At 43.9% G+C, this 17,307-nt stretch overlaps 1 long non-coding RNA gene across 1 annotated transcript in view; it reads right to left on the bottom strand.

The window, feature by feature from the left end:
- Window positions 1-3,283: 3,283 nt before the first annotated feature.
- Window positions 3,284-17,307, bottom strand: part of LOC132467069 (uncharacterized) — a 25,870-nt gene continuing 11,846 nt past the window's right edge. The window contains exon 2 of the long non-coding RNA XR_009527944.1: window positions 3,284-3,960. This is a non-coding gene — a long non-coding RNA (uncharacterized LOC132467069). The remainder of the gene's footprint in view (window positions 3,961-17,307) is intronic.

Genomic DNA, 17,307 nt, shown 5'->3' with positions numbered 1-17,307 from the left:
TTGTAATGGTGTCTATTTTAAGGTATAGTTATGATAATGGGAATATGTAATTAGGTGAGTGCTGCATGTAGTGCTGCCGGACTGCCGCCGAAGCTGCTTGCAGTCCGGCAGCTCCGGCGGGGGGAGCTCAGCAGCAGTCGGGCAGCTCAGCTCCGGGAGTACAATCCCTTTCTCCTCCATGTCTCCTCCTCCGGACTGCCGCCGAAGCTTCGGCGACAGACCGGTGGCTCCGGTGGGGTGAACTCGGCAGCAGAACAGCAGCGCTCGTCCGCTGGTCCACTAAATCTTAGCTATGCTCTGATTGGAGGGAGGTGGGGAAGTGGGAGGTAATATTCAAATGTACCCCTTCCTACATAGGAGGGGGCGCAGAAACGGACTCGCTCGTTTGGTAGCTGTAGGCGCGGTACTTTCAGAAATGCATATCTCACTCAAAAAATCATGTACTGACTTTTTTCAAAGTTTTTAAGCGTGTGGGAGCACCAGAGACCCAAAACAACACCAAATCCCAGGAAAAGTGCTGTTTTCATAATATTTCCTCTTTTCGTTTTCTGAAACTAATACTAATTAGTAGTACTAACTAATACTCAAAACACAAAACTGAAAAGAGTTAACCATTTGGTAAAAATTCCACAAATTTCTTTCAAAATGAAACACGGCACTTAAAGCCATATACTGTCTTCTCAAAACTGATTCTTACCACCAAAACGATAAACACAGCCATATGAATATCTCTTAGAGAGCATCATTTAAACACTGGTGTGATAAATTCAAAACACTTCCATCAAAATACTGTTTACATATGTTTTGGCTTTATGAGGCAATGATACAAATTAAATGTATAAAATTGTTTAGAAATAGCTTCCTTTTTAAAAGATTAATAGGTTGCAATTGTATGGTACATACAGTATAAAGACTGTTGCCATATTGTAATGCAATACTGTGAATATATAATATAAATATTGCATTGACATAATCTTATCAGAATAGGATACAATGCATATTTGTCAATCCAATGAGCTCAAATGAGCCAAACTCATAATCCCTGCTTCCAAGAGTCATACTGTAAACCTACAGTTGATACTGGATCATTGTTGGAGTTCTGAGAATACTCAAAACTCACAGTACGGTAATTGCTAAAAAGTTAAATGATAAACACTACATTAAGAAAATGTTTAAACTGTCTTTTGGAGGTGTAATGATGAAGTACAAAAAGGTAAATATTTATTTGTTACTATAATAAAGTACAATGTTCATCTGAACTGGCTACCTGCCAAGACCAAACCAACCCTACTGTCTGCTCGGCTGTCTTCCCTCACCACCAGTGGCGGATTTAGCAAATTGGGGCCAAAGGCGAAGATATGTATGGCGCCCACCTCATCCGATCTTTAAAAGAGAACGGGAATAAAAACCTTCATACACTTCTTTACTTCAAATTTTTTTGGAAAGCAGAGAACACACAAAGTGTAACACTACACAAACTAATAGTCACACAAACAGTCATATACATATAGTTAGCAAATATTGTCAAGATGAATAATTGACTTTGAGTGCCCTATTTTAACGGTCTGAAACACAAGTGAGAAGCGCCAAGCGCAAGTAGCTTTGTTGGCGGTTCGATGTTGCTATTTTACCGGCAGATGAATGACTCTTGCGCCCGGCGCAAATCTAAAAAGGGTTGGTCTGAAGTAGCCTGATTACCCGTAGGTGTGGTTTGGGCATAACTTGCAATAAACCGATGAGAGTGCCATCTCCCATCCCCTTTAAGACCCATGAGCTCATTTGAATCTGACGAGTTGATATTTTGACAGCGCATTTGCAGTCTCCGATGAGACAGATGCATGACCACATGAATTTCAAACTTCAAATGGTTCAGTTTATGGCCAAATAATATGGCCTAATTCACACATGGAATAGCGTTTTCTTCCACAACTTCAGAAACACTGAGTCCTCAAATAAATTTTGGCAAAGAAAACTCAACACACATGATATGCGGTAACTGTGATTCAATTTAATGATGTACGTCATACATTAACAAACATCGTTTCTTACCACTATTGTATGACTTATCGTTATCGACTTGTGTACCTAATATGCATGTGTCCCCCCGTTAATATACATTGCCATGGACTGTATTATGCGTTACGTGTTTAGGTGTACTTGTACATGATGTATGTGTCAAGAAAATAGGTGTTTGCTGTACGGTGTTTGCAGGTGCATTGAATTAAAAGTAAGTTATTACCGCTGTATCAGCTGTTCTTTCCCAAATAATTTACCAAGAATGTGTGGCTAGGTAGATGAGAGAAGCAAAGTGTATGCGCGAGGTGCACAAGCAACATTATTCATGCGCCCTTAAAATAACATCTGAACAACACGCCACTGATTTTAAACCAGTTATTTCCTGGTTTGTGGCGCAATTGTTTTCTGAAAAATCAAAATAGCACCAGGGAACGTTTGCGCCAGAACACGCCTCCTCCTTTCGCCGAACCGCCCCTTGGGGCATAAGATCATTCCCTAATTTACAGGCGAGTAGCGGTGGAGGGAAAAGAACGCTCTGCGCCAGTTGCAAACTAGCAACGACACATGCGTCAGTGTAGAAAGTCAGTTGCGCCGGATGCAAGATAGGGCCCTGTATGTGTGAGCGAGGTTGCAATTGGCATTGCAGTTGAGATTGACATTTCAATCATTCTACAAAAAAAACCCATGTACAAGATACAGGATAGATTAAGTGAATTGACATTACAGTTGAGATTGAACATTTCAAACATTCTAAAAACAAACCTATGTACGAGAGAAAGAGAGACAGAGAGAGTATGAGAGAGAAAAGATCGATTGTTCTCCACATCACACAGTTCTGACACAGAGTCCTACTTATTTACGTCTTCTCAAAGGTCTTCACCTAGCGCCACTTCACAGCTAGCTGCTGCTGCTGTAGCGGCATGTTCAACGCTTTATTCCTGTCTGCATCCCAAACAGTAGCCGTAAAAAAGTGTGTAATCTTTGGCAGCGTGGCCAAATACTTACTGGTGTCTTTTCGCTTTTTTCTTTTATTTGAGCCACTTGGGTAACATTATTTATTAACCCTTTTCCTAACCCATTAATTTTATTTTCACGTTTAGACTCGTCTTGCTTCGTCTCTGTTTGTGTTAAAAAAAAACGGCCAGCTACCTATGCCTCTATGTTAAGACCGCCACTGCTCACCAAACTGCCAGCCCGAACTGACCTCACTATATCAGCCATCTCTCCCCAGTAAGACCACACGTCCAAGCAAAGATCACTTCAGCAGTTTAGGTAACTCAAGGATGGGCCTTTATTGATCAGACATTAGCTTAAGGTATCACATTTGTGTGTATGTTTGCACAGACATTTGTGCAAGAGTAATATCACACACACACAAAGTTAGCTTTTTAATCACACGACACTCCTGCTTTCACACAACAAACCTGAACATACAATCTAGATATTCCTATAATCTATAACGACTGACAAATGTATACAGTACATGGTCACTTACCTGGACATTTGGAAATGCTTTGAGGAAATGTGTTTGATAAGATAAATCCCCACAATCATTGATTCTTGCTTGGCTAGCCGCCCCTAGATCCAATGGCTGTCCAACTGTCTCTGTACGAGCACTGGATCTGACAGATTTAAAGTGGCTGTCTGAAGGCCAAGCGGGACTATGAGCCTCGTCTAATCATCACTTCCCAGGGTTTTTCACCATCATCATCCCTCTTCTTTACTTATTTCGTTGTATTTTTGTGTGTCTGTCACTCCTTGTTCATGTCAGTTTGGCTGTGATCAATGCACAGCTACAGCTGGTTGAAGGGGACCAAATCCATTTAACAGTTGATTTGGTTCCATTTTACCAGCTTTAGCAAAGCATTTTTGGCTGGGATGTTGGACTAGGAAGCAAGGAAAGGTGAGAGGGAGAGGTTGTCCAAAAGATCTCTGCCTGAATACCTGAAAGATACAGAAGGAAAAGGAAGCAAAGATTCAGGAAAACTGGGATCACAAACACAGGTTGTGTGCATACTCATATATAGAGAGAAATTAATGGCAAACTCACACAGGTGCAGAGAAAAACACACACACACACACACACACACACACACACACACACACACACACACACACACACACACACACACACACACACACACACACACACACACACACACACACACACACACACACACACACACACCACAAACACTGGTTGTCATTGATTATTGGGCATCATATTGAGAAGTTGCTCTTGTATTGGGCAACCTTGTACCTTTTTGCATAGAAAGAAAATATATATGTATCCTTTATTTGACCAGGTTAATCTCATTGCGATTAATATCTCTTTTACAAAAGAGACCTGGCCAAGATGGACAGCAGTCAGTTACAACATAAAACACAAGACAAAATACAAGTTCAATGCTAAGTGCAATTGTAATAATAAAGAGAGAAAGATAAATGGATATCAAAGAGTGCAAATATATGTATTAACAAAGAAGGAAAGAATGGATGGAAACAAGAGCAACAGAAGGAGAGCGAGAGAGCAAACAATCCTCAAGCATAAGTAAATTGTGTGCATTGAATGACTTCGGACAAACTAAGGCATACACTTAATTAATGAACTTGCCAACACTGCTTATGAAACTAGCTTGAAAGGACAGCAGGGACAATTAACTCTGTTTGACCTTGAACCCTTCAATTCTCTCTCTCTCTCTCTCTCTCTCTCTCTCTCTCTCTCTGAAAAGGGTTAGGGTTACTCATTCTCTCTCTATCTATATCTATAAACATTTTTAAGCTAGTACCATTTCTGTGTATGATCGTTAAAATGATAGATGCTGCATATGAAAAGTTCCAAAAACTGTGGGCCCTATTTTAACGGTCTGATACGCAAGTGAGAAGCGCAAATCGGAAGTAGCTTTGTGGGCGGGTTTCTGCCGCGGTTGCTATTATACCAGCGGATAAAGGACTCTTGCGCCCGACGCAAATCTAAAAAGAGTTGCCCTGAAGAAGCCTAATTACCCATAGGTGTGGTTTGGGCGTAACGTGCAATAAACCAATGAGAGTGCCATCTCCCATCCCCTTTAAGAGCCATGAGTGCATTTGAACCTGACGAGTTGATATTTTGACAGCGCGTTTGCAGTCTCCGATGAGACAGATGCATGACCACATGAATTTCCAACTTCAAATGGCTCAGTTTATGGCCAAATAATATGGCCTAATTCACACAGTGAATAGCAGAGTCATCATGTAAATTGCGGCAAAGAAAACTTAACACACACATGTTATGCGTTCCTGTGGCCGCAACTGTGGGTCTATTTAATGGTATGCGGCAATACATTAACACACATCGTTTCTTACCAGTATTGTATACATTATCGTTATTGACTTGTTTTCCTAATATGCATGTGTCCCCCCGTTAATGTACATTGGACTCTATTATGCGTTACGTGTTTAGTTTGCGTGTGTTTAAACAGATGGACGCACACATGCACGCCTGCATACATTCATTCTTTTTTAACACTCACTCGCGGTAAAACAATGTTTCTTCACAATCAAATACTCATCAATCCTAAAAGTTATGGGCTTGTACAAGATGTCGGTGTCAAGAAAATATGTGTTTGCAGATGCATTGATTTAAATACAGTTTAATACCGATGTATCAGCTGTTCTTTCACATATAATTTAACCAACCTTATAATTGACTCTAAAAGGAGATTCTGTTTCGGAAGGCTGGAATAAAGCCTACTTTGCTCGAGTTATTATTGTTATTATTATTATTTCAACGCATGGCATAGCCTTATACAGTGTTCACTCATGCAGCCCCTATGGATTTTTTTTCTCCACAATCCACATCATCATCATAATATTTCAATTAGGCAAATCGTTGGCATGTTTTTGCTATGTATAGCCTACTGGTGTCTGGTGTATAAGCTTATGTTGCAGTTCCGACCTGCCATGGTACGTCAAAATAGCAACACCAACTGCGCTATCCACTAGTGCACTTAGACCAGGTATTTTTCGGTCAGTTGCATAACTGCTTTATCGTTCTGTAAGATAGCACCATGTATAATTTGCGCCGGAACACGCCTCTCAGGGCGCAAGTTTAGTGGCGCGAGTTTGCGGCGGGGGAAAATCGGCTTTGCCCCGGGTGCAAACTAGCAATGATACATCCTTCATTGTAGAAAGTAAATTGCGCTGGGTGCAAGATAGGGCCCTGTGGCCAGTGTTGGGATAGTTCACTTTCTACGTGAACTAGTTCAAAGTTCAGTTCACAAATTTTAAAATGAACTAGTTCAGTTCAACGTTCATAATTCAAAGATTTGAACTAAGTTCACAGTTCCAAAAAATGAACTAGTTCATAGTTCTTTTTTGCAATATGTTGCTGTGTGAGCTATTATTTTTTTCCGGTATTTTGAACATCGAGCCCACTTCGTGATTTGTCTAGGATGATATAGAGTGGTTGAATCAAGCATCGTAGCGAAAATGTATTGTACATTTAGCGCATTTTGTAAATCCCATTGATTTCTGTTGGAAGACTCATTGCTTCGTTGGCCGGAAGCGGAAAGGGAACTAGTTTGGTTGTAGTTCAAATTTGGTTGTAGTCTTTTCGCTCGGTTCTAGCCCTACTGTTGAGTCGGAGAACCGAGCGAAAAGACTACAACCAAACGTAAACAGCCCCCATTTACGTTTCCGGCCAACAAGCAATGATTCTAGGAGGTATTCTAGTCCGCTGAGCTATGAGCCAGCGGGAGATAACGTTATGGATTGTACATATTTATAATTCGAAATTCGTCTCAGCCTTTATACCACAGACACTCTAGGGTCCATAGCATATAACCGTGTTGTCTGATTACAGTTTGATTCATTTTTCACTATTTAACAGATCTCGTTCTGAAGAATAATCACCGCGCCATTCGTTTCAATGGGAATCGGGACGGTCTATACTTTCAACATAAAGTGTATTTATATTTTTTAATTCGTCCCAGCCTTTACACCACAGACACTATAGGGTCTATAGCATATAACCGCATTTTCTGATTGCAGTTTAATGCAACAGTAAGCTGACAACGCCGCAACTGCAAATGAACACACGGAGATAACCATGGCAACCGGTCAAACAAATCATTCTGCGCGCGCATCCGCCGTTTTGATAAACAAATAACGCCCCAATTGAACGAAGTTAAACCGAGTGCGCGTGCCGTTCACAGACACCAGAATGAACGAGTTCACAGCAACGTTCATCAGGCAGTAATACAGTACGTTCAGTTCACGTTCGCCGAAAATATGAACGAGTTCATGAACTATCGTTCAATGAACGCGTTCAGGCACAACACTGCCTGTGGCTTTGTACTATTGTCAGAGAACTTAACCCTTTCATACAACAACATACATACAAACAAACACACACCGTGGCCTTACACTATAAAAATATATATCCGTCTCTCAACATTGACATCTGCCAAGAGACATCTTCACAAATCTGAACACCTCGCTGCCCGTGTGGGGACATCGAAGAGTAGCCCACACTAAAAGGCACCTCAATGTCACGAAAAAAATGCCAACTACTTTCGGAGCAGGGTTGTACTTTGAGAAACTGGTTGACAGACAGATACGATTTTAATACAGCTTAGGGTCTTATTTTAGAACGTGAAAAATGGCATAGATTAAAACAAAAACATTTTGGGGTTTACTAACCTTTAAGTCACAGCCTTGGCCTGGAAGGAACAATATGAATATCTTGTGAATGAATACGGCTATTTATGATAGGTTGTGATGGTGAATAAATATTATAAAATATATACATATCTAGGCCTATGCCTATATTGGACAAAATCTTGGTCACATCAACAGGGCTCTTTTATGCTCTCACGTTGAAGTGTTTTGCGAGTTGAGTTTGAACAGGTGAGAAGTGAGTGAGACCAATTGGTAATTGGGTGTGGCGTTTTGAGGACCTGTGTTTTCCAGGTGAACTAAGTGTGCTAAATAATGAGACTTGTGCTTATAGTTTTGCAAAATTTAATTTAGAATTTTCTATATGAGTGAAAACAATGGAATTGTGCTTAGAGTTTAGCATTCTTTGGTCTTGTAGTTGATACATGAGCTTCAAGTTTTCAGAATAATGTGTCAATTTTTTGTGTGTATACAATCGAGAAAAACTGTAATTGATGCTCTCTAAGAGATATTCATTATATAGCTGTGTTTATAAAGAATCAGTTTTGTGAAGAGAGCACGTGGTTTTGCTGCAGTGTTTCATTTTGAAAGATATTTATGTTTCGATAAATTTCGACAAAATTGTGAACTTTTCTCAGTAGTATCCATTCACAAGATAATGATATTGTTCCTTCCAAGGCCAAGGCTATGACTTAATATATATATAATTATACAACGGGGGGCCTGAATCCAGCGATCTGATTGGTTCCTAACTGTTGTATAATGAGCGTATACATAACTGCTATGACGCACACATGCACGCACACACGGGCGCACATACACACACACACATACAGAACACACAGTGGAAAAGAGAAAAATGGTCTGGCCTGAGTTCCAGACCTGTCAGTGAACTGCTGTCCTCCAGCGTCTGCAACACGCAGCACTGCAGAATGTGTAGACCTACTGTGCGTGGGGTTGTGTCTGGATGCGTACGTGTATCTGTACTGTATGCAGGTCTGCGTGTGGATGTGTGCATCAGAAGTCTCCAGATTGAGCGCTTTCTGCTCGCACAAACAATGGTGAATGATTGCTCTTATGTGGTAATGATAGAGAGGATACGGGAATGTGAGTGTGTGTGTGTGTGTGTGTGTGTGTGTGTGTGTGTGTGTGTGTGTGTGTGTGTGTGTGTGTGTGTGTGTTCGTGTGTATCCATCAAGCAAGGATATCTACGAAACGATATCGACCTCAGAGGAGAAAGTGCGGCACTTGAAATGCTTTTCATCACGGGTTATCTCCAGCTTAAGGAGACATTCCCTCCGTCAGTCCTACTGTCACACCGCGTGCACTCTGAGATCACCGTGCACAGCCCGGCCTCGGGCCTGCTCCTCTCAGGGGTGTCAAACGTACGGCCCGCGGGCCGGATCAGGCCCGCAAACGGGTTTAATCCGGCCCGCGAGATGATTTTGTGAAGTACAGTATTGTAAAAAAAATAAAAATAAAAAAATATTATAAAAATCCTTCCTAGCATTACATGGATTGCATTGACTGGCACTGATTAATTTGTTGTACATTGAACTACTGGACAATTGTGTGTAACTGGAAGTCGCTTTGGAATGTAACGTAAAATGATCTGCTATTTTTCAATGAAAGAAACTGCTGTTCTTAATGTGTCCACTAGAAGTCGCAATAGCAATTATGTTAAGCAAGCAAACTTTATACCGGGGCTGAGCAGGGAGCAAGTATAAACAGGTAGTGCAGCTAGCCCGGAGCTACCTTGTCGTTCTGCCTTATACTTCCAACATTATGCGCTTTGGCACTCTCATTGCCCCAAAATGTCTCTGTCAAAAAGACGAAAAGTGGACACAGAGTGCAGAGTTTTCCAAGAAAAATGGTCATCGTCCTTTTTATTCACGGAAGTAAATGGGAAACCTGTGTTTGGTGTGCTCACAGCATGTTTAATTTTACATAATTATGCCATATTTTTACAGGTCCGGCCCACTTGGGAATAGATTATCCTCCATGTGGCCCCTGAGCTAAAATGAGTTTGACACCCCTGCTCTAGACGCTCCGCTCAGATCTTCAAACACAACCCTGACAGCCCTTGTTGCTTTAGCATTAACCTCCTCAGACGCCTGTTAACCGCGGCCTGCAGGGGGAGCCGTCAGATGGCTTTAAGTGCGGTTGTGTGTCTGTGGATATGGATGTGTGTGTATATGTATGGGCATGTGTTTCAGAGAACCTGTGTGTGTGCATGCCAGGGTTTATAAAAGTGTGTGTTTTAGAGCGTGTCTGTGTGTGTGTTTCAGAGAATGCATGCGTGTATTGTCTTTAAATATGTATGTGTGTGGATGAATGTGTTTGTGTATGCATGTGTATGTGTGAATCTTTACGTATGCATGTGTGTGTGTGCGTGTGTGTGCTGGGTGCCCTCTATCATGTGAATATTTATCTATTCTGGGACTCTGCCGTCCTCTGCATTCCTGACCTTATATTGGAGACAAGAGGAATGAGTGTTGGGGACAGCTGGACCCTGGCACCCAGCATTGTAGAGAGAGAGAGAGAGAGAGCGAGAGAGAGAGAGAGAGAGAGAGAGAGAGCGAGAGAGAGAGAGAAAAAAGGGAGTCGGGGGTTGAAACAGAGACAGGAAGGCAGATAAAGAGATGGTAGCGGTAAAGACAGCCCATGGGGTCACGGAGAGAAGGTCAGCATGGGTTTTGCAGTGTCCCCAAGGGAGGGACGTTCGAAGCACTAGCCAGCCAATGAAGGAGCAGCCAGGACAGCGCTATGTATAGCCCCTAGAGGAGAGGGAGACACACCCCAACACTGGTGTTCCCCCCCGGACCCGACTCACCCCCCCGGACCCCAATCAACCTGGTATACGGCGGTATATGTCCCCCTCCAAATAAACGCTGTGTGCATTTATTGACAGCTGGACTTCGACAGGCGCGTTGGACACCGTCTGTCTTCTCTCTATAAGCGTTTGCTAATTATTCTAAAGAGGACTCTGTGCATCGTCCCGCCTGCTCCAATTAACCAAGAAAGCCGGCTCCTTGACGAACGGGGAATATACCCCGGAATATACATCTGTCGAGCAGCGAACAAACCTGCTTGGCAGTGCAAAAGGCCTTCTATCCCTCTCCCTTCTCCTCCACTCTGTTCTCTCTCTCTGTCCCTCTGTCTCCTGCTGCTGACGGCTGGCTCTTGCTTGGTGGGTGGTTGTGGTGTCAGGGTTTACACTGGAGGTGTGTTGGTTAGGGGGCGGCGACCAGAGACCCTTTACACTGGAGGTGTGTTGGTTAGGGGGCGGCGACCAGAGACCCTTTACACTGGAGGTGTGTTGGTTAGGGGGCGGCGACCAGAGACCCTTTACACTGGAGGTGTGTTGGTTAGGGGGCGGCGACCAGAGACCCTTTACACTGGAGGTGTGTTGGTTAGGGGGAGGCGACCAGAGACCCTTTACACTGGAGGTGTGTTGGTTAGGGGGAGGCGACCAGAGACCCTTTACACTGGAGGTGTGTTGGTTAGGGGGAGGCGACCAGAGACCCTTTACACTGGAGGTGTGTTGGTCAGGGGGCGGCGACCAGAGACCCTTTACACTGGAGGTGTGTTGGTTAGGGGGAGGCGACCAGAGACTCTTTACACTGGAGGTGTGTTGGTTAGGGGGAGGCGACCAGAGACCCTTTACACTGGAGGTGTGTTGGTTAGGGGGAGGCGACCAGAGACCCTTTACACTGGAGGTGTGTTGGTTAGGGGGAGGCGACCAGAGACCCTTTACACTGGAGGTGTGTTGGTTAGGGGGAGGCGACCAGAGACCCTTTACACTGGAGGTGTGTTGGTCAGGGGGCGGCGACCAGAGACCCTTTACACTGGAGGTGTGTTGGTTAGGGGGAGGCGACCAGAGACTCTTTATACTGGAGGTGTGTTGGTTAGGGGGAGGCGACCAGAGACCCTTTACACTGGAGGTGTGTTGGTTAGGGGGAGGCGACCAGAGACCCTTTACACTGGAGGTGTGTTGGTTAGGGGGAGGCGACCAGAGACCCTTTACACTGGAGGTGTGTTGGTTAGGGGGAGGCGACCAGAGACCCTTTACACTGGAGGTGTGTTGGTTAGGGGGAGGCGACCAGAGACCCTTTACACTGGAGGTGTGTTGGTTAGGGGGAGGCGACCAGAGACCCTTTACACTGGAGGTGCGGCGACCAGAGACCCTTTACACTGGAGGTGTGTTGGTTAGGGGGAGGCGACCAGAGACCCTTTACACTGGAGGTGCGGCGACCAGAGACCCAGGCCCCCAACAGGCCGGCGTGCTGCCAGATGCCATCATCGACTCAACCACACGGATCAGGATAAGCATCAGCCTGCGTAATAATAATAATAATAATAATCATAGATTTAATTTATAATGCACTTTATATTCAAGAATCTCAAAGTGCTTACACCACGTGCACCACACACTGTACTACGCCCTGCAGATTTTTAAACTCTCCAATATTCATCCTTATAAAAAGATGCAGACATATTTTTATAAGGATAAAAAGATGTCTGAAAGGCGCCTCTAAATTAAATGTATTATTATTATTATTATTATTATTATAGCTTGAGAATATTAAAAGGCCATAAAGTCAATTGAGAACGATTTTCAAAAAAAATACATACGCTCTAAGCCAGGGGTGCTAACACTTTTTCGGCTTGCGAACTACTCTCAAAACTAGCAGGTAAAAATGATCTACCTACTTTAGCAAGATGCGAAACCATTTTTATTATATATACTGATTACATACTCTGACTTGCACTGAATGGAGTCAGCCAGGATTGCATAGTCCGGACCGTAGCTGCTGGTAGCTCGTCCCAAGCAGGCTTCCAAATTACCATCAGTCATGGTGGAACGGTATTTAGACTTAATAATCTTCATGTGCGAAAAGAGTGACTGGCATAAGTTGTCATTAGTAAAGGCAAATAATGTAGTCAGGGAGGTAGCCCATTTCCTGATGTTTGAATACTACTTTGTGAGTAAGTTCCAAAATTGTCCATGAGCCCTGGACTTAAGCTCAATATCAGCTTGTACTATCAAAATCTCATTCTTCACTGCTGACGAGTTCGGGAAAACAGTGCTGCAATTATTGATGCGAGGAAATCAACCTCAACATCTTCCCCAAATGGATAGCACATAAATGTAGATATTGGCTCAAATAAGGCAAAGTCTTGAAACCGTGTGTCAAAGTTCGACAGACAATTATTGTCAATCAAGTGGTTAATGCCATTGGGATGATACAATTATTGAATAAAATAAAATAAAATGATATTAATGTCTCAAAGGAACATAATGAACACAGATAACTACGATTTCTGTTTCCTACTATGTTCAAGTCATCTCCTTCGACAGTTATACAACAAGCTTACCGGTATTCTGGTTGCAAACGTAATCTTCTATGGCTGACAATATTTATTCAGTCTAATAAGACGTTTACCCTCCCAGCAGGTAGCAGAGGTGCGATGGTGTGGGGATGGTGAATTGCTCATCGCAGTATTCCTGTATTGCTTTTTATTGCAACTTGGTTAGGAAGGATGAGTTTGATGTCAACTATGGAAGCATTGCAAATGGTGCGTCATAGGTTTAGGCAGTGAGGATTAGGCGGCGGCCTAGCACCATTCTCAATACAATTCTCCCGGCCCCCCCTCGCCCTAATACTGGCCCCTAGTGGTGGGGGTGAAGGGTGTGAGGAAAGACTTGCTGCAGTGTGATGCAGCAGCAACTGCCTCAACTCCCCCAGAACACACAGCAGTTCCTCCTACCTGCGTCTGGACGTGAGCAGCGCACAGGACTGGGGGGTTAGTGGTGAAAGCAAGAGGGCGTGCAAGGGGGGGGGGAGGGAGCTGGGTAGGTGAACTGACTCAGCAAATTCCTTCGCCTGATTGGTTGAACAGAGAAGCAAACGGGACCATAAGAAGACCCCCCCCCCCCCCCCCCCCACCCCGCCTCCATGAGCCACATCCTCTACTCCTCCTTCTACACATAGAAATATGTGTATAAGTTACCAATCTATCTACATGCTATAGGCACATACAGTATACACACAAACCAAAGGTTGTGTGTAAAGGGCAAACTATTTTCATTTTATACATTGTATGTCTCCTCATGCACATGTCCTGTGTGATCCAGACTAGACTAATATATCTTCAGGGTATCGCACCACAATTTCCTCTAGCATTGAACATCCACCAGCCTAGCCAGGACAACACAATTTGACCCCACCGGATCACAGACCATAAAAGCACCTAGATAGCATCCAGGGAATAGGTCTACCACTAGTGACCTACTGCAGCATTGATCTCTTTCTACTTGGGATTTTGCTCCATTAAAATGATTCAATCCCCAAAGCAGATTTTATTTTTTTTTTACCTTAGAATCTATCAGCAACCACCAACATCAAAGTTACTGGGGTGATAACAACCCCAACCCTCCCTCATCTTTGGGAATCCAACACATTGTAAATAGTGCTATTAAGCCTTATCAACTTAGACAAATTTGAGTGTATGTTGCTCATAAATGGACACAATAGAATAGCAAAACTTTTTTTTTTTCTCAAGCTAAAGCAGAATTGAGGATTCACAATCAAAAATTTAAGGGGACCAATGTCTTCACTTCTGCACCTCGGTCCCCACCCAGGTCCTCAACCGGTAGTGTATACTAATGACCCACTAACTCCTGCATCTCTCTTATATCAGGGCCTCGTGCCTTTCATCTTTCTCTCTCCCATGTTCTTTCTGTTATTCTATCTTTCCTTCATTTTACATACATGGTCCATATACATACAATATACTTCACCTTTTGCTGAGGGCTTATCCTCATCCATCTCTCTCTCTCTCTCTCTCTCTCTCTCTCTCTCTCTCTCCTCTCTCTCTCTCTCTCTCTCTCTCTCTCTCTCTCTCTCTCTCTCTCTCTCTCTCTCTCTCTCTCTCTCTCTCTCTCTCTCTCTCTCTCTCTCTCTCTCTCTCTCTCTCTCTCTCTCTCTCTCTCTCTCTCTCTCTCTCTCTCTCTCTCTCTCTCTCTCTCTCTCTCTCTCTCTAACTCCAGCCCTTCCACACCCGTCTCCTGAGGAACCGACTGCCTCCACCGCGGTGGGTATTAGCAGTGCATTCAGTACGGGCCTCACACAAACTCACTCTGCTGCCATACAGAAATCCAATGCAGTTGCACTCAGTAAGGAGCTGATCAGGAATAAAGGAACCGCCTGTTGAAAAGGGACTGGGTGGTGCCTTTTGTCATCCCTCTCCTTTCTGCAGCGCAATAGGGTGTTCCACTGTTCCACCGTGGTGTGACTGAGAGCATTCATTATATCAGTTGGGTCTTTATTGCAGACAATAAGGGAAGAATGGAGAATTGACGACAGCTTCTGAGGGACCTTGTGGGAAGATAAATGGCAAGGTGTGATTAAAGTGAGTCCAGAGATGAGCCCCTATCTACCATTGGGCTGGTGGAGCAGAGTTAGCATGAGGGGGCTTTTTCTAACGGTCAATGCAGAGATAGCTTCTCAACACGTTTGGACAAGATTATGTGTCCACTTGCCGTATACTGGATTTAACCAGCAGCGTGTGCCCTACGACTTAATGCCGCATTGCCCCCCCGAATCCCGACCCACCTCCCCAAGTCGTCTCCTCTCTCCACTGTCACTCCTCCCCTCTATGCTCTTCAAGCGCCACACATTTAGTTGTCCGCACAAATCCAAGCAACCCAGTGGACTGGTCATATCTGCCACACAAGACACGAGACAGACGTCAGCCTCACTCTCTGCTTCCTCTTCTTTTCTCACTCCCAATGCGTTTTTCAGGAAAAAGAAAAGCCAGGACAAAGTCAAGAGATCATAACAGCGGCTGAATCAAGCGTTGTGAGACTACAATAGTATTATTTGAGGTTTGGTGATTCGTAGCTGTCTGTAGCTGATTCGTAGCAATTACAGACAAAGGTGTTTCACTACAAATTACCGAGATTTATTTGATTGAATTAACATTAAAGAACAGCTTTTCAAGTTTTTTTTTCATCGATTAATAATTTGTCATCTAAATTTGTACATATTTACAATTCTGCTATAATTCTATCGAGGGTTAGAGAGAGAGTCGGTGTAGAGAGTTGTAACTACAACAATAGCCTTCAGCCACTGGCATCCCAGAGCTCTCTAAACCTATAGTTTCTACGCTGCTGATACAGCAACAATCCTTTAGATGCCTTAAGCCCCACTGTTACAGATGGTTATCTGCCTAGCATACACTGTAATCGTCTCTGCGCAACAAAATGGAAGCAATTATCTCTAGCACACAACGATCAGTGGAAAAGATCAGAACTCATTACTCTTTATGGAGGTTTGGGCTGAGACGCTGTCTACCCTTGCTTACTTTCTCTCCATTTCCCTTTAATTCAGTGCATAATTCACCTTTATGACACCTGTACCGCAACCATCAGCATCATCCTCATCCCCACCACTGGTCTCGCTACTATTCTACTAAGTTCTCTTTCTATTTGAGAAAGATTGGGCAGTCCCCATGAGCAATGGGGACTTCACACCCCCTCTCCCCTAACAAGCTCTGTAGTTCCTCCCATCTCCTCCACCCAACACACACACACACACACACACACACACACACACACACACACACACACACACACACACACACACACACACACACACACACCTTTACGTAATTGACTTCCTCAGCCTCTCTCCTCCTCTGGTAATGCTTCTTGCAGTGAATGTGATGACAGAGGAATGCTCACTTGGACCATGCTGACCCCTACAGTGGGTAGCGAGGCAGGGGAGGGCCTTCTCAAGGGGGGGCTGTTGGACCTGGTTCTGCAGAGGTTCTGCAGCTCGACAGAAGGACTCACTGAGCCGGGTGAGTAACGGCTGATAGACAGACCTCAGCTCCACTCGGTCTGGCCGCTCCTGTCTGACTGGACGACCAGGTCCTCACCTTATCTGCTGACAAACTGACTTGCTGAACTGCTGGCCGGTCGAATGCCAATAAACCTCACCGGTTCGGCCGGCAGGCTATATGATTGATTTCCCTTTGTCATTCCTGCTTGCGCCTCTGTTTCATGGCTTACCACTATGTCTGCCTGCCTTTACAGATGATTGGTCGGCTAGCTGGTTCACAAGAAAGACGTTAGGGTTATGGGCGTATTTGTTCCTGTTTGTGTTCCTATTCTCAGCTTGTAAAGTACAGCAATGTGATCAGACAGTTAACAGATGATGCTTTTTAAATGGTATGACCTTATAAACAGAGAGTATGCGTGTAATTACAATAATAATATGACTTTAAACCCATTATAAAGGATGTCACTGTACAGAACACCTCAATGTGAGGAATGGGTGGCTGTCAATGTGCCAGGATTTATGCATTTGTGTGTGTGTATGAACCTGTGTGGTTGTTGCTCTATTTGTGATTATTTTGTGTGCATTGAATGCATGCACATGGACCGTGTATTTGTGTGTGTGCGTGTGTGCATGTATGCATGTTGAAAGGTGTGTGCCTCATTGAGCTGAAGTGTCTATAGGACCCAGAGAGTGTGTGTATGTGTGTATGGGGGCTGTTTGGCCAACATCACCACACAGCACCCTTGTTCCTTTAATTACTTCCCACAGTCTCCCAGCCGAGCTG

The sequence above is a fragment of the Gadus macrocephalus genome, chromosome 1 (genome assembly GCF_031168955.1).
Source record: "Gadus macrocephalus chromosome 1, ASM3116895v1".
Classification (NCBI taxonomy): Eukaryota; Metazoa; Chordata; class Actinopteri; order Gadiformes; family Gadidae; genus Gadus; species Gadus macrocephalus.
Note: the sequence above shows the minus strand (reverse complement) of the source record. Positions and strands in the feature narration are given on the sequence as shown.